General features: G+C 35.5%; 1 protein-coding gene across 1 annotated transcript in view; it reads right to left on the bottom strand.

Moving 5' to 3' along the window:
* Positions 1-18,168, bottom strand: part of CTNNA3 (catenin alpha 3) — a 1,571,950-nt gene that overhangs the window by 391,193 nt on the left and 1,162,589 nt on the right. The window lies entirely within an intron of this gene.

The raw sequence follows: 18,168 nt of genomic DNA, 5'->3' as shown, positions 1-18,168 counted from the left end.
AAACGGTTTCTATTTTTATTAAATGAATCCCCACCCCAAATCTTTAAAGACTCTACTACTTCAAAACACACAGAGAAAACAACTACAACAAAAAGGCCTCAGTAATTCCAGAACATATTGTTAACTTCTCCTTCCCCCTCCCCCTCCCCTTCTCCCCCCCTCTCTCCCTCTCCCTCTCCCTCTCCCTGGATTTGCTGACTTTCTGCAGGTAAGCTACACAAGACAGGTATTCATAAAGCTATTTCCTTGCAGAGTCACACCTTCCTCTTATTTTGTAGAGCATAATAGCCAAACCATCAAAGAATATGGTCGTTGGTGAACTTCTTAGACCTGATGTCTACTATTCCTCTGCAGGTCCCTCATGCTTTAGTTATATCTATTTTACAATTTTCCAAATCTGCCATGTTTTTTCATGTCTCTGTGCCTGTGGGCATATTAGAACCTTGACCTAGACTGTTCTTTTGGGTTCCTGGACCCAATGTCAACGTGTGTGTGTCGGGGGGGCGTGCTTCCCCACAACAACAAGCAACTCTTTGTACACCAGCTGGGTGACGTGTAATTCAACTCAATTCTGACACCATCTACCTGGAGATAGCATCAGATTCCACAGGTTAAGGGTTTAGTCCCACAAGACTGCCCCTTCCCACCCCCCTACAGACACCAGTCAAAAGCCTAGATCGTTACCTGTGCTTCTGCTACAATTTGAAGGTTCCCCCCTTCTGGACTTCAGACGCTGGTCCAACTTCAGGTTGTTACATATATTTCTGACCAACTAGCTATAAATCAGAGGTTCCCACAACCTCCTTTTTAGGTTTGATTATTTTGCTTAGAGTAGCTCACAGAACTCAGAGAACCATTTTACTTACTAGATTTAACTTTTATAACTCAGGACCAGCCAGATGGAAGAGATGCAGAGGGTAAGGTATGGGGAAAGGCCCAGAGCCCCATGCCCTCTCCAGGCATGCCACTCTCCCCAAATCTCCATGTGCTCACCAACCTAGAAGCTCTCCAAAACCCATCCTTTTGGGATTTTATGGCGGCTTCATTACATAGGCATGATTGATTAAATCACTGGTCGTTGGCAACTGATTCAGCCTCCAGCCCCTCTACCCTTCCCAGAGGTAAAGGGCTGGAACTAAAAGTTCTAATCACATGGTTGGTTGCCCTGTCAACCAGCCCCCATCCTACGGCGGGGGGGGGGGGGGGGTGTCCCAAAGTCATCTCATTAACATACAAAAGACAGCTTTATGGCCCTCATCACTCAGTATATTCCAAGGGTTTTAGGAGTTCTGTGCCAGAAGCAGGAAAAGACCAAAGATACACCTCTTATTCTAAATCACAATATCGTAATTGCCAATCCCCTCTCGTCTGCTTGCTCAACTCCTACTATTCTTTTTTTTTTTTTTGGCCATGCCTCATGGCTTGCAGGATCTTAGTTCCCCTACCAGGGACCAAACCCGTACCCCCTGCAGTGAAAGGGCAGAGTCCTAACCACTGGACCACCAGGGAATTCCTTAATATTCTTTTAAGACACTAGTTAAATGTCCTGCCTCAGGAAATCCATGCTGACCTAGAACAAGGCAAACTTTGTTCCAAGTTGTTTGGGGTTTACATAAAATGGTTTGTATGTTTTCATTAGAGCTTCTTTCTGTGTTTTAGTGATATACTAATGAAACTATCTCTCTAGTATACTAACACATATATATGAGTGCAGGAATTTTATCTTATTCCTTGAGGTATCTAGCCCTTGGTACAGTACATAGCACCTGTTAGGTTAACCAGAATGTTTGTTGAATGAAGTCTTCTTATAAGATGCACCTGGGAACAGTACATTATTTTGTCTAAATACTAAATCATGGGTTATGAACATTGGTAGACACATTTCTGTAGCCTTAAAATTAGTCAATTTAAGCCACATTAAAGACATAAGTTCATTTGCATGAAAAAGATTAAGTACTGAAAACCTTTATTATAAATTCACTGGAGTTTTAACCTAATTTGTAGCATTCAGTTATGAATGTGTCATTAAGGCCTGTAATAAATCGAGGCACAGTCCCATCTCAACAGAAAGCACATGTGTATCATCATCATCATGTTTCCCTTGGAACTGAAGTACAAGTATAAATGTGGAAGGCGTAATAATGACCAGTTTTTTAAAAATCCACAGATGTGCCCTTTAATGACACATTAAGAAGCTGTTATTTTCCAAAATATGTTGGTATTTTTAAAAGCAAACACAATATATATGTATTCAATGCATGTTTAATCTGTATTCACTAAAGGTGCTTAATTTTAGATTGCAGAGCTGGTTTTCTCAGTTCTGTGAAAGTGAAAAGATATTTAGGAAAGAAAAAACATTGTTCATTTTTGGAAAATTAATTATCTAATAAACTCAGTAATTTCTGTTTAATTAAAGGTGAAATTACAGCTGTCACAAACTATTTTTTTCCTATGAATTTTTCACTGGAAAAAATACAAAAAATATTCACTAACAATGAATGTTCACTTCTATAAAACAATGATATATATGCTTCACAATTTATTTCATTACTTTAAATGGAGAATAAAATATACAGTAAAATTTTTTCTGATTCTTTTTTGCTTGGCCTTATAGAAGTTTGTGTGGTTATTGCTTTAGATTGCCCAACACAATCAGAAGCCCTGGTGTTAATTATGTTGAAGAACCATAGAGTTAAGGTCAGATATGGAAATAAAAACCTTACATGAAAATATACAATATAAAAAATAAGGAAAATAAATGACAAGAAGCATATACCCAGCGTTTATCTGAAGCAGCTATATTGAGAATGCCGGAGATGATGACTAAATGATCTTTTGAATTACTAAGATTAAATATAGCGCAGAAGCATTAGGAAAGGTTTGTAAGATTTCCATTATTGTGACACTTCCCCATTATTCTGAATGTTTCACAAAATGCCAGCAACAATTATTTGCATGAAATTCTAAACACAGAGTACCAGAAAAAGAAAAAAAATATTGGGCACCTCCCATATACACAGTAACTAAACATTAAGCTAATGTCTTAAAAACAAGTACTCCTTTATTTAAGGTGAACTTAAGTAGTTAAAAAGGCCTTCATGATAGCTTGAGTTTTTATGTCTAGATATATAAATCCACACCTATAGGAAAGAAATAAAACACCAAATACTTTGCATAAAACTTTCTACTGACATATCTCTTAAGTCTTCGCTGATGGAATGAGTTTACTCATTAGACGCAGAAAAAATCATTAGGAACTCTACCTCCAATTTATTTTTTTTCTCAACTGCACATGTACTTGGATTTAACAATTACATAACTTTTACAATGAGGTTTAAAAGAAAGAAAATACGTTATTATAAAACAAGTACACTTGGAAAACAGTTGACTGTTGAACAATGCTGGCGCTAACTCGTGTATAACTTGTGTCAATAGTTGGCCCTCCATATCCCCAGTTCCTCTGCAGATTCAACTAACCATGGACGGTGTAGTACTGTGATATTTACTGTTGAAAAATATCCTCATGAAAGTGGACCTGCGCAGTTCAAACCCACGTTGTTCAAGGGTCAACTGTACTATATGTTTTGAAGGATTGATTGAAGATTTGTCTTAATCGTTTCAAAGTGTCAGCTTAACATTTGATTTGGGGTGAGGGGTGAAATGTCCTAGTATTACTGCAAATCCTGAAGTACATTATTTTAAGAGCAGAGAATAGCTGAATGACTAGCAATTACTGTCACTCATTTTATAGCTATCCTGAGAGGCAAAGGATGATTTTTATTATGCTGGAAAACAGTAATAAAGAGGGCAATAAAGGAACTGATCTTAGACTGCAGGACATTTCATTGGTTGCAAACTTCTGTGGGTGGCTCCATCTTCAGTCATCGCAGCAAGAGTAGCACAAGAAGATTTTGAAATATATTTTAAATTTTTTTCGACGATTTTTTTCTTAATTCTTCAGTTTTCTACAATTAAAGCTAGAACTTGCCTCAGGGAAAGTAGAAAACATACAAAGCAGAATTTTATAAATCCATAACCCAAAGAACAGACCTAAAGTAGAAGGACATTTTATTCGCAAAAGCCACACTTAAAGTTGCTTTCTTTTAATTCCCAAAGCTGGGGTTTGAATACATCAATGGCAAAGCCTGAAGAGGTTTATGCTATAATCCATTGAATGGGGAATAATCTACCACCGTTTCCTCCCCTGATATCTGCATATGTAAAACAAAATTCTAAGGAGGAAAGGAGAACAGAGAAGAGAGAAAAGAATCTTTTTCTAAAGAGGAAACTTTTTCCTAAAGAGACTGAATTATAAGCCAAAAGAGATTGAGTTTCTTAAATTGGCAAGATTAAGTTTAGCAACCCATTGTATATGAGCTCAGAGATTTAACTATGTATAAGAAAATGTTTCAATTTTGCACACCTGAATCTCTACCTGTAAATTTAAAATTCATTACACAGGCAACTACACAGTAATTTTTCTCCTTCACTCCCCCCCACCAAAAAGAAGCTATAAAGCCAATGGAATACACCAGTATATAAGTTAATTGTTGTTTATGTATCTACTTAAAGGTGGCCAAAATTTTTTTAGTAAGAATTTGATCATGATGATTGTTCTCCAAAGAACTAATATCCTGCATAAATATCTAGGCAAATACTATTCTGAGAATAAAGAACATGTATATAGCTAAATGTAAAACTTTTTGAAATTTCGTATCCCTTTTCTACATCCTTAGAACCTTTCCTCTGTCTCCTTTCCTGAACCTAAGTATTGCTATGTGTTAGAAAATGTAGATGATGTAAAAGATAAAGGTAAATCCCCTTCTGTAAAGGGTTTAAAAGCTAGAAACCAGAAAGAATTTTCTTTTTAAAAATTAAAAAGAAATTATTGAAGTATAGTTGATGTAAAATATTAATATTATATAAGTTATAGGTGTACAATATAGTGATTCACAATTTTTAAAGGTTATACTCCATTTATAGTTATTATAAAATATTGGTAAGAATTACTTTCTTTCATTATCTTTTATTCCCAAAATACGATAGTCAAAATTATCTCATCATTTTAACGAAGTTTTGTTAATTTTTATCACAGAAGTTTGCCTAGTTTCTCTGCACTATAAGCTATTTATTCTTCATTGGACTTTAACCAGCTCAAACTTACTTGACCCACTTCTGACAATAATCAAAAGAAAAATAAAGATTGCTATTCCCAAACTAGTTCTTTACCAAACTATACTTAAAGGAATTCTGCAGTACTTACGCAGACACAGTTCTATAGAAATAAACACACACACACACACACACACACACACACACACGCACACACACACAAAGTCACTGAAGTCTTCATATTTCTTTCCATAAGTCTCAAGTAGGCTCTTATAACAGTTTTCTCTGTGAAGTAAAGAAATTTATCAAAAGCTTAGAAATAGGCAAAAGGTACTATTGCTTGTCCCTTCAGTGCCCTCCTGGGCAGACATTGTGAACCAAGCCTACCTGGCAGATATCTAATTCTCCAGCAGTGTGTATCTTTTTACCACCTGCTATTTACTATTGGTTAGGATGTTTTACAATTCTGTAGGGGTTTTACAGTTCTGTAGATGCTCATTTTGTTAAAAGGGATAGCTGGGTAAATAATTCTTGTCACACAGGAATGCAAATAAATTTTTATCTGAGATGGGAATAATTTTTATAGAAAACATAATACTGAAGGTTACATTTTTACCGTTCTATGGGACCATCAACCAGTTTTTTTTTTCTAAGTTAGAATTTTATTTAACCATTCTTTCTTTATCCAGTTTTCCTTAAACAAGTATTATCATCTTGGGGTCTCTCAATAGTGAATTTTTGACAGCTGTTCACTTTAAATTTGTAAAAGTCTTGCTTTCAGCTTTGGAAAATTATTCTTTGACTGTGTATTTTGTCTTGAAAGCTACTAATTTCTCAAGTATTTTTTCTACCCATGGGGAAAAAATGTAAAGGATAAATTACATGTGGAATCATAGACTTACATGTAAAGTGCAAAACTTTAAAGCTCCTAGGAGAAAATCTAGGTAGCCTTGCATTTGGAAATGACTTTTTAAATACAACACTGAAAGTATAAAAAATGAAAGGAAATATTAACAAAGGGGACTTCATAAAAATTTAAAATTTCTGCTCTGTGAAAGTCACTGTTTGTTAAGAGAATGAAAAGGCAAGCACAGATCAGAAAAAAATATTTGCAAAATATATTTGCAAAAGGACTGGTATCTAAAATCTACAAAGAATTCTTAAAATTCAACAATAAAAATTAAAAAGTCTATAAATATTAGCAAAAGATCTAACAAAGACACCCAAACAAAGAAGACATAAATGAAAAGTAAGCATATGAAAGGACACTTAACATCACATATCATCAGGGAATTGCAATTAAAACAACAATGAGATACCACTACACACCTATTAGAATGGCCAAAATTCAGAACCCTGAGAATACCAAGTACTGAGGAGAATACAAAGCAACAGGAACTCTCATTCATTGCTGGTGGAAATGCAAAATGGTACAGCCACTCTGAAAGACAATTTGTCAGTTTCTTATAAAACCAAACATGCTCTTACCATGTGACCCAGCAATTGTGCTACTTGGTATTTACCCAAATGAGGTGAAAACTTACATCTACACAAAAACTTCGCATGAACATTTACTGAAGCTTGGCTTATAATTACCAAAACTTGGAAGTAACCAAGATATCCTTCAACAGGAGAATGGATAAACAAACTGTTATACATCAATACAATGGAATATTATACAGCAATGGAAATAAATTAACTATCAAGCTATAAAAAGACATGGAGGAAATTTAAATACATATTGATAATAAATTAAGCCAATATGAAAAGGTTACATACTGCAGTATTCCAACTATATGACATTTTGGAAAAGGCAAAACTATGGACACAGTAAAAAAACATCAGTGGTTGCCAGGGATTCAGGGGTAAAAAGGGAGGAATGAATAGATGTAACACAGGGTATTTTCAGCATAGTGGCACTATTCTGTATGATACTGTCATGATGGATGCATGTCATTATTACATTTGTAAAAGCCATAGAATTTAAAACACATAGTGAATCCTAATGTAAACTGCAGAAGGTAGTTAATGAATCAATACTGGTTCATCAATTACAACAGCAAAGAAGATTCTTGAAACATTCACTATTCAGTGCCAAGTCCACTTGAGACCTTTAACAAGCACTGTGTTCAGCTTCTAAACTGGAAGAAAACTGATAATGTTCAATCTTACATATTCAATAACATTCATAATTTACAGATATCTATAATTAATGTGATAGGAATTTTGAACATTCTTCAATTTTCCAAGAATATAATTAAGAAAAAGTTTGATCCTTTTCCCAACTCTTTCCTAGCTTTTACACAGTAACATCTCTGATCGTCAATTTGCTTGATTTTTTTTTAATAAATCATCATATTAGGGGATATTATTATTTATTTATGGCTGCGTTGGGTCTTCGTTTCTGTGCAAGGGCTTTCTCTAGTTGCGGCAAGCGGGGGCCACTCTTCATCGCGGTGCTCGGGCCTCTCACTCTTGCGGCCTCTCTTGTTGTGGAGCACAGGCTCCAGACGCGCAGGCTCAGTAGTTGTGTTTCACGGGCCTAGTTGCTCCGCGGCATGTGGGATCTTCCCAGACCAGGGCTCGAACCCATGTTCCCTGCATTGGTAGGCAGATTCTCAACCACTAGGCCACCAGGGAAGCCCTTGAGTTTTTAACAAATAATTTTGGAATGCCTGTTTTCCATAATGTGCATATCATAGTCAACATATATGCACATTATTTCATTAAATTCTTATAACATGCCTAAGAGGTAGGTTTCTTACCTATCATTTTTTTTCAAAACATAATAAACTTTGTTTTTAAGGGAAGTTTTACATTCACAGCAAAACTGAGCAGAAAGTACAAAGGTCCCCACTCACCCACTCATGCACAGCCTCCCCACTATCAACATCCCCAACCAGAGTAGTACATTTTTTCCTGTCCATGAAGCTACACTGACACAATATTATCACCCAAAGTCCAAAGTTTAATACATTAGAGTTCACTCTTGCTATTTTACATTCTTTGGGTTTGAACAAAGGTATAATGACATATATCCACCATCGTAGTATCATACAGAACAGCTGCAGTGCCCTAAAAGTCCTCTGTGCTCTGCCTATTTATTTATCCCCCATGCAACCCCTGGCAACCACTGGCCTTTTTACTGTCTCCACAGTTTTGCGTTTTTCAGAATGTCACGTAATTGGAAGCATACAGTATGTATCTTTTTCAGATTGGCTTCTTTCATTCAGTACTATGCGTTTACGTTTCCTCCATGGCTTGTTGGCTTATTTCATTTTAGCACTGGATGATATTCCATTGTGTGGACGTACCACAGTTTATTTATTCATTTACCTACTGAAGGACATCTTGCTTGCATGCAGATTTTGGCAATTATGAATAAAGCTGCTATAAACATCTATGTGCATGTTTTTGTATGGATGTAACTTTTCATTTTATTTTGGTAAATACCAAGGAGTGTGGTGATTGTTAGGTCGTATGTTAAGAGTATGTTTAGGGTTTTTTTTTTTCTTTTAATTTTTATTGGAATATAGTTGCTTTATAATGTTGTGTTAGTTTCTACTGTACAGCAAATGAATCAGCTATATGTATACATATATCCCCTTTTTTTTTTGGATTTCCTTCCCATTTAGGTCACCACATAGCACTGAGTAGCATTCTCTGTGCTGTACAGTAGGTTCTCATTAGTTATCTATTTTATACATAGTATCAATAGTGTATGTATGTCAATCCCAATCTACCAATTCATCCCACCTCCCCTTCCCCCTTGGCATCCATACGTTTGTTTAGCTTTGTTAGAAACTGCCAAACTGCCTTCCGAAGTAGCTGTATCATCTTACCTATCAGTTTTAAAGATGAAGAAATCAAGGCTTTGAGCAGAAATGTATAATTCCAAAATTCGTAGTTACAGCAATTGAGCCATAGCTTGAAATCAAGTTTATCCCACCTACTAAGGTCCTAGAAATGCTAAGGTGTCATCTGGCTTTAAAATATGGTTATTCTATAATTATATTATTCAGCTACCCCAAATGTACAATGGGAAGGAGAAATTATAGGTCTAAAACATTTTCTAAATTTTATAAAATGGTGCAAAAGATTGTTTATAATATTATGTACCTGAATGCATTATAAGTTTTCACATTAATTTTAACTGAGCATGAAATATCATCTAAGCATACTTAGAGGGATAGTTTTTTGTTGTTGTTGTTATTTTGTTTTTGCGGGCCTCTCATTGTTGTGGCCTCTCCCATTGCGGAGCACAGGCTCCGGACGCGCAGGCTCAGCGGCCATGGCTCACGGGCCCAGCCGCTCCGCGGCATGTGGGATCTTCCCGGACCGGGGCACGAACCCACGTCCCCTGCATCGGCAGGCGGACTCTCAACCACTGCGCCACCAAGGAAGCCCTATTTATTTATTTTTTGTAAAATAATACTATATGTCATAATACATAAGTTTCATCATTTTAATGATTACCATTTCAAATTATACTCTATCTTTAATTAACAGTGTTATTAAAGAGTGCACCTCAATAGGTAAAATTTAGATGACTAAGCACACACCAGTTGTTAAGAGCTATATATTGCTAAGGCAAATACATGCCTGATGCCCCCTAATATCAAGAACTAATATCATTAGTTCTTCCAGGATTATTTTTCCTCTCTCTCAACTTTCTGCCTGAAAACTAGTAGTAATTGTAAAGTGGTATTTTTAAAAATTCATTTATTCAATGAGTATTTACAGAGTTTCTACCACTAGATATATTGCCGGGTAAAGGAGATGACAAGATAAATAACTCATTGTCTTTGCTTCAAAAGAACTCACAGTCTAATGACAGAAAAGAGCACCTAAATTAACTACAAGAAATGTGATTAGTGTCATTCTATACATGGGTAAGAGTGTGGCTAAACCATTTCCTTTTCCTACGGTGCACTGCCTCTTTCTATGTTTGTACATCGTTGCATTACATACCATGGATTGTTCCATTAAGATCAGATTGATCCAGCGAGTATGTCTTGGTCTTTTTTAAGTTCATTGTGTATTTACATGTTCCTTGATGACTGTGAAAGTAGGGGTGTAGTAATTTTCCTATCAAAATGATATGTATATGATCAATAGTCTCTAATGGCTCTAACTATGAGAGTTTGAAGACAAGTAACTGATGTTCTGTCCTATTAATTGCTAGCGTGATACCTGTATAAAAACTGAAGAATTATTTAAAAGGTATTTTAGTGGGAGAGTTTTATGTTATATAACCAATTTATAAATATTATTTCATTAGCTCATTTATTGTTAACATCTTTTTTTTCCTTTGCACATTTTAATTGTTTTTAGGTGCTCCTTTTATAACTTGTTAAGTACAATCCATGTCCTTTGTGTGTGGACATCTTAGTTCAGCTTAGATTCAATACAGGAAAAGACAGGCATGGAAATTTTAAAACTTCCTATTTAAAGATCAAAAAAAATTAGTTCTTTTTTTTTTTTTCCCAATTCTGTGCTTAAGAACAAGTTTTTGCATCATACAGAAACTTCCAAAGTAAAAATTGGCACGAATAGCAGTCCTGTCCAGCAATTACAACAACTGCATTGGACCAGTACAACCTATCTACAAAATACTGCAGTTAAAAGAAATTTTTGCCAAGATTCAAACATGATGAAAGACAGTAGCACATGACACAAACATTCATATACTAAAGATCACAGTAGGGGAAGCTAGTGGAGGTACTGTAATGAGGCTGATGATAATAAAATGAGGAAGAAAAGTAATGTGACAGCAAAAACTGCTGATAGTAATAAGAGGTAAGCTGCTAAAATGACTCCTAAAAATGTGAAACAAACAGGTTGTGGGTTTTTTTTTGATGCTATGTCTACATAAAAAGCAGAAAAATATAATCTTTGTTCAAGATCTTAAACAAAGATATGAAACTTCTAAAAAAAGTGCCAACAGCCCAGTTGGCCTACAACAGCTTATTCTTTCAGTTTTAAACCTCTACTGTCAGACCATCTAATCAAACCATCTTGAACCAATTCAGTGTTATTATCTCAGCAACCTTGCCTGGAAGGTCATTCCTCCCATTTAAGCATCTGCGCATGAAGCCAAAATGCAGAATTTCTTTGCTCATTACCCTGCCATACCATAGATCTATGCCATCATCTGAAGAAAATTGTCACCTACTGCTGAAAAACCTCTGGGATATTCTGCATCCGAAATCAGGGACTACCATCATTCTGAAAAGACAACAACGTACAACAAAACATAGGGCAGCAATAAGACACAGAGGCATTAAAGCACAAATAATTTATGTGGCCTTATTGTCAGAGTCCTAGATGATAATTTTGGCTCTTCTACTTACTAGTTCTATAAACTTAGAAAAAACAATATCCCTAAGCCTTAGTTTCTTCATTAATAAAATGGAATGAATAAGATTAACAATCTCTGAGACTGTTGTTAAGATTAACTAAAAATATACATAAAAAACATAGTACATGGCATCTAGTAAGCAACCAAATACAGTTTACCCTTAAACAATATCAGTTCGAACTGTATAGGTCCACTTATATATGCATCTTTTTCAATAAATAGTAATACAAGACTATACAATCTGTGGTTGTGGAACCTCAGCTACAGAGGGAGGGGGAAGACCACTGTAAAATTATACGTGGATTTTCAATTGCACAGGGGTTGGCAACCCTAACCGCAAATTGTTCAAGGGTTAACTGTATCATTTAATGTTTGTACTTTGATTTTACTTTTGCAAATCAGTCCCATTCCTAAATTAGTCCTTTTATTTTTCTAGTGGTAAATAGAACTCAAACTATCCATTCGCTTACCTAATTTTTTCACTCAATTTTATGTAAGCAAAAGGTATTTCTTATTATTATCCTTTAAATTCATCCATTTAAATAAACCTTGTATATATTTAATATGTACAACATGATGATTTCATATAGAGTGAAATGATTACTATGGTCAAGCTAATTAACATATCTCCTCACATAGTTATCATCTTTTTGTGTGTGATGAAAGTACCTGAAATCAATTATTTTAGCATCTTTCCAGTGTTCAATACAGTATTGTTAAATACAGTCATCATACCTGTACTTTAGATCTTTAGACTTATTCATTCAATATAACTGCAACTTTGTACTCTTTACAAGTACATCTTCCCATTTACCCCATCTCACCAGCTCCTGGTAACCAGTATTCTCCACATTTGAGTTCAACTTAAAAAAAAAATTATATTCCACATATAAGTGATAGTAGGCAGTATTTGCCTTTCTGTCTGGCTTAATTCACTTAGTATAATGTCCTCCAGGTTCATCCATGTTTTCACAAATGGCAGGATTTTCTCCTGTCTCATGGCTGAATAAATGTTGTGTGTGTATATATATATATATATATAGTTGTATATATGCTGTATATATGTATAACTGTTGTATATATGTTGTATATATGTATAAATGTTGTGTATATATATATATACCACATCTTCTTTATCCATTCATTTGTTCACCCGCACTTACATTGTTCCCATACCTTGGCTCTCGTGAATAATGCTGCAATGAACATGGGAGAACAGATACCTCTCTGAGACCCTGATTTCATTTCCTTTGGATATATACCCAGGAGTGGGATTGCTGGATCAAATGGTAGTTCTATCTTTAATTTTTTGAGGAATCGCCATACTGGTTTTCTTAATGGCCATACCAATTTACATTTCCACCAACAGCGTGCAAGGGTCCCTTTTCTCCACTTCCTCGCCAACACTTATCTTTTGTCTTTTTTGATGACAGCCATTTTAACAAGTCTGAGGTAATATTTCACTGTTGTTTTGATTTGCATTTCCCTTATGATTAGTAGTGTTGATAATCTTCTCATACATCACTTGGCCATTTGTATGTCTTTTTTTTGAGAAATGTCTACTCAAGTCCTTTGCCCATTTCAAAATATGGTTATTGGTTTTCTTGTTATTTAGTTGTTTGTGTCCCTTATATATTTTGAATATTAATCCCTTCCCTGATCAGATATATGTTTTTTTTTTTTGTTTTTTTGCTGTACGCGGGCCTCTCACTGTTGTGGCCTCTCCCGTTGTGGAGCACAGGCTCCAGACGCGCAGGCTCAGCGGCCATGGCTCACGGGCCCAGCCGTTCTGCGGCATGTGGGATCTTCCCGGACTAGGGCACGAACCCGCGTCCCCTGCATTGGCAGGCGGACTCTCAACCATTGCGCCACCAGGGAAGCCCCAGATATATGTTTTGTAAATATTTTCTACCATTTAGCAGACTGTCTCTTCACTCTGTTGATTGTTTCCTTTGTTGCGAAGAAAATTTTTAGTTTGCAATCCCATATGTCTAGTTTTGCTTTTGCTGCCTGTGATTTTCGGTTCATAATAAAAAAATCATTGCCCATACCAATGTCAAGAAGGCTTTTCCCTATTCAAGAAGCTTTTTCCCTATCATCATTTACTTATTGAGTAAATGAGGGAAAAACACTCAAAATGGAAAACTCTCAATGTACATATTATCATTACTCAGTTTGGAAGTACATTTAACGAGGCAATTAAAACACTTCTGAACAAAAGAGTAACTGATTTCATCTCACATGAGCCTGGAGTACCTCAGGTATAATTCATGTGATTAACAGAATGGCTGTTATCATTTCATACTATATTTAATGTTACTGATAATTCAGGGAACATAAGAAGGTAATCACCAATCCAAGAGGTACATAGCTTTAAAGAGAACATACTGAATTTAATTATTTGAATTTTTGATTATCAAAACTATTGATTAGATGCATAGAGCTTATTAATGGTCTGGCTGTTCATATCTCTCTTTACTTGTTTGTTTCCCTGTTAGACTATGAGCTCCTCGAGGAAAAAACACTGCTTCTTCCTCATTTATTGAAGCTTCAGAACCAAGATTGGTGTCAAAAATATAATAAACACTCAATAAAACTTGTTAAAATGAACACTGTACATTGGTATTTTCTTACATTCTTTATTAATTTACAAATTATATTGTTTATTCATATGTTAATATATCAACAATAACAGACCTGAAATATTATTTGCAAGACAGGTACTGTATAATATTTTATTCATCTACTTAGCACATTATTTACTGGATTTCTATTATGCACTGGGCACTCTGCTAATTTTAAGGTAAACGGTAATTATATTTTTCAAAAGTCTTGGCTGTCTTGACTTGGTTTCAGTCCTTGCTACACAGCTCTAGCTTAGACCTAATCAAACTTTTTGATAGAATGTTCCACATGAAAACCTAGGGTTGTGATGTTGAATTAGGTAATTTATATTAAACGATTTGTCTGATGTTTGGCGCATAATATATACTTAATAAATCATAGCGTTATTATTTCAATTAATCAAGGAATTACTTAAAAAGAAGTATCTAGTGAGATGATCTCTAAATGAATTTTTATTAATTAACTTTAAACAGTTTGTCTAATTTCAAGTGTTTGCTACTTATTTTGCCTCCTCAAGGAGGTGATAATGTCTCTCCAGCCATGAAGAGTGTTTCTGAGCTATATTAGATTGACCCTCACTAATGCTCTTGCAACCATTTGTGTCCAGTGTTCTTCTCTTTACATATGAGTGATGAAGGAATTCCTACACATTACACAACTCAAAACCATATAGATACCTCTGGGACATTTTCTTTGGAAACACCACCCTTCTCTGCGTAACACTACTATCACATTTCTTATTCTTTCACTGCACTCTACATTTGAGTAGTACATTAAAATGTACTGGACCCAGATGACCTGTGTTCCTGCCTTGTGCCACACTGGTTTGCAAGGTTGTTATTTTTCTTGGCAAGTTATCTCTTAAAACAGGCTTCAGACTAAACCCCCTGTCTTTCTAATTTGTACAAACTCTCTTCTGGTCAGAATATTGGTGACTGGATTTGTTACACCTGTTCCTTTTAGCCATACTAACCACCAGGTCTGTGTTGGTCACATATTGAAAGCAGCATCTTTATAGACTGACTTTTCTGCCTAAATAGACATTTTAACCTTTTAGCTTTTACTACACAGTAGAATGAGACATTTATCCAACATCATGATTTGGGGAGGCAAAGAAACATTTTTTCTGCAAGTGTTATCTACAGTATCATCTCTCCATGAAGAACAAGAAAAGGACACTATCTAATGGCAGCTAATCTAAATAGGAAAGAAACTGAGAACATACGAGAATCATTTTGAGGAATGTTTTCCAACTATATGCATCCTCCTGACCCCCAAAGAAGGCCTGCCTCCCCTTTTGAGGGTCAGCATTTAGAATAGACAGGAGTGGGCTTCCCTGGGGGCTCAGTGGCTGAGAGTCTGCCTGCCGATGCAGGGGACACGGGTTTGTGCCCCAGTCCAGGAAGATCCCACATGCTGCGGAGCAGCTGGGCCTGTGAGCCATGGCCGCTGAGCCTGCGCGTCCGGAGCCTGTGCTCCGCAACGGGAGAGGCCACAACGGTGAGAGGTCTGCGTACCAGAAAAAAAAAAAAAAAAAGAATAGACAGGAATTATGACCCATTGGTGTGATGCAGAGGTAATGATTGAGATGCTTTAATCCTTCATTTCTTCATCTTTAGTCACTCTCCTTCATTAAGACAGAGAATGAGAATGGAATACAAAATACTGTGGGGCTTTTATCTCCATTGAAGGGTATTTTCCTCTCCACCATCTACTTTATATGTGAGATCTATAAGCTTTGTTGTACAGATTTCCAGTGTGACAGGGAAAAAGTCAATAGTAATGTGACTTTGTTTTCTGTATCAATCTTCAGATATTTAAACCTGAAACTGTATAAAGAAAAGCCATTACAGTTATAATAAAACCCTACTTGTATGTTTAAGGTATATATGTGTATACAAGTAAACGCAAGTACAAGTACTTGTATGTACAGATACATACATATATACAAGGAACAAGTACATACAATATACTGGTATGTGTATTGTTTGTAAATTAGAATTTCCTTTAATTGTCCAAAGAACATAAATAAATAATTACTATTATTACCCTCATTCTTACCAAAGAAACAGAGGCAAACAGTAATCAAATGGTTTATTCCAAGTTCAAATACTGATAAGTGGTAGAGCTGGGATTGAACCCAGGAAGTTCACATCAAGAGCTTTTGCTCTAAATCACTTCTTGATGCTGTTACTTTAGTATAATTATGTTATTAAAAGTAATATATACGTAAGTTTTCCATGCCAATTCAACGAAATAAGCATTCATCTCCGTCACAGAAAATGTAGATTGTGTTGATATGCTTTACTTTCTTGAGGTTTAAAAGCTTTCAGAATAAAATTTTCTTTCCAAGGACTTTATCTAGGACTCATTAAATTGTTGTTTTGTTAAACAACTATGAATTTGCTCTTTAGGGGCCCCTCTGATAGTAATGAATGTCTGTCATCTGACTTTCCAAGAACATCAAACACCTACTAGCAGATTTATGTGAGAGTGGAAAACATCCAATTACTTTCAGCGAATGCTTTCTTAAAAGGGCATGCATTCTAACTATACAGGGAATTTAAACAACTGTGCTTAAAACATAGCAAACAGGAAAGGAAGATTTGAGTCCATTCATCATTTTTATTAGGTACTCTCAACCCTACCCAAACCACACCTAAAAACCACATTTCAGTGGCATTTACTACTACTTCCCCACTCCATTTTTAAAGCAGCCTGTGCACGTATCAAATGGATGGACTTATATATCACATAATGTAGGAGGAATACTTAGCATCAATAATAGTAAGAATTAAAGAAATTCTTTGAACATTGCTGCTTTTTAGATCACTCCTAATATCTGATTATTCCTTCTTTCTCTTATTTCTTTAATTAGCTGTGGCTTTGATACTAGGCATACATTTATTTGAAGCCAGAAGACCACTCTTAACAACTTGCAGATATTCAAAGATGTTTTCACTCATTATTTACAGTTCTACTTTAACACTTTCAAATTACTTTCTAATAAATTTCCAATTGTATATCTTTCTCACTTTTCAAATGGTGGTTTCTTCCTCCCTCAAATGTAAAATTATAGTTCATTCAACCATTTCTTTCTCTTGATAAAGTACATGTTATCTTTTAGTCTCAAATTAGAAGCTCCACCACACACAACAGAGGAAGCCCCCAGATCATTCTTATTGGCACAAAGGACCAGAAAAGACTGTGAAGTGAACAAAGATTCACTTCAATGTCCTTCTTTCTTTATGTCACTTTCTAATGTATCTTCTTCCAAAACCCAAATTTTAATTGTTCTTAAGCTCTCCAAAATATACCACCTAGGCCTGCCACAGAGATCTCCTTGATATATAAATATCCCTCCCACTCCCTATGTATTCTTTCAATAATACTCTTATTCTTTAGTAAAAATGACCTTGGCAATCAACGTTTGGATTAAAGAAATTCAAACTAAAATGTCAATGACTGTAATTCAGATGTTTAAAGAGTACATTAAACCTTTTAAAAAAACAGTGTGGTAAACTCACTGAAAATGAATGTGTAATTCGCAGACTGGAATGGGGAGATATTTTTCAATCACAGAGTTATCCTCACTACTCCTTATCTATATAAGCAAGCCACAAACACACATATCTCACACTGCTGACACATCAGAACAGACACTGCCAATGGACTTCTGACCCTAAAGTGGAAACAGAATATACAAAATAACCTCAGAATTCCTTGGCATTTCTATTTTGCTAATGAGCACATTATTCTAACATTATTCCGAAACAAAGTTACGGAATTTCTGGCACTATTTCATCAACCTAATTATGACTGTATCAAATTTACTTCTATTGACATTTTCTGGGTATTCTGTGCGTCTCTTATGTACCAGATAGTTAGCTTGTATCTAGAAACATGGTTAATGAGTGGCTTCAAATGGGAAAGCCCTGGGAAAGTTTGAATAATGAGAAGAGGCCAAAGGGAAATTTTCTGGGTATGAGAATTTATGTTGCCCTAACTTCACTTCATGCTCTTGGCCCACCTCATACACTTCCTGAACTCACACCTAAACTCATCTCATC

The sequence above is a fragment of the Globicephala melas genome, chromosome 16 (assembly GCF_963455315.2).
Source record: "Globicephala melas chromosome 16, mGloMel1.2, whole genome shotgun sequence".
In the NCBI taxonomy this organism is placed as follows: Eukaryota; Metazoa; Chordata; class Mammalia; order Artiodactyla; family Delphinidae; genus Globicephala; species Globicephala melas.
This window is presented reverse-complemented; position numbering and strand designations above follow the sequence as displayed.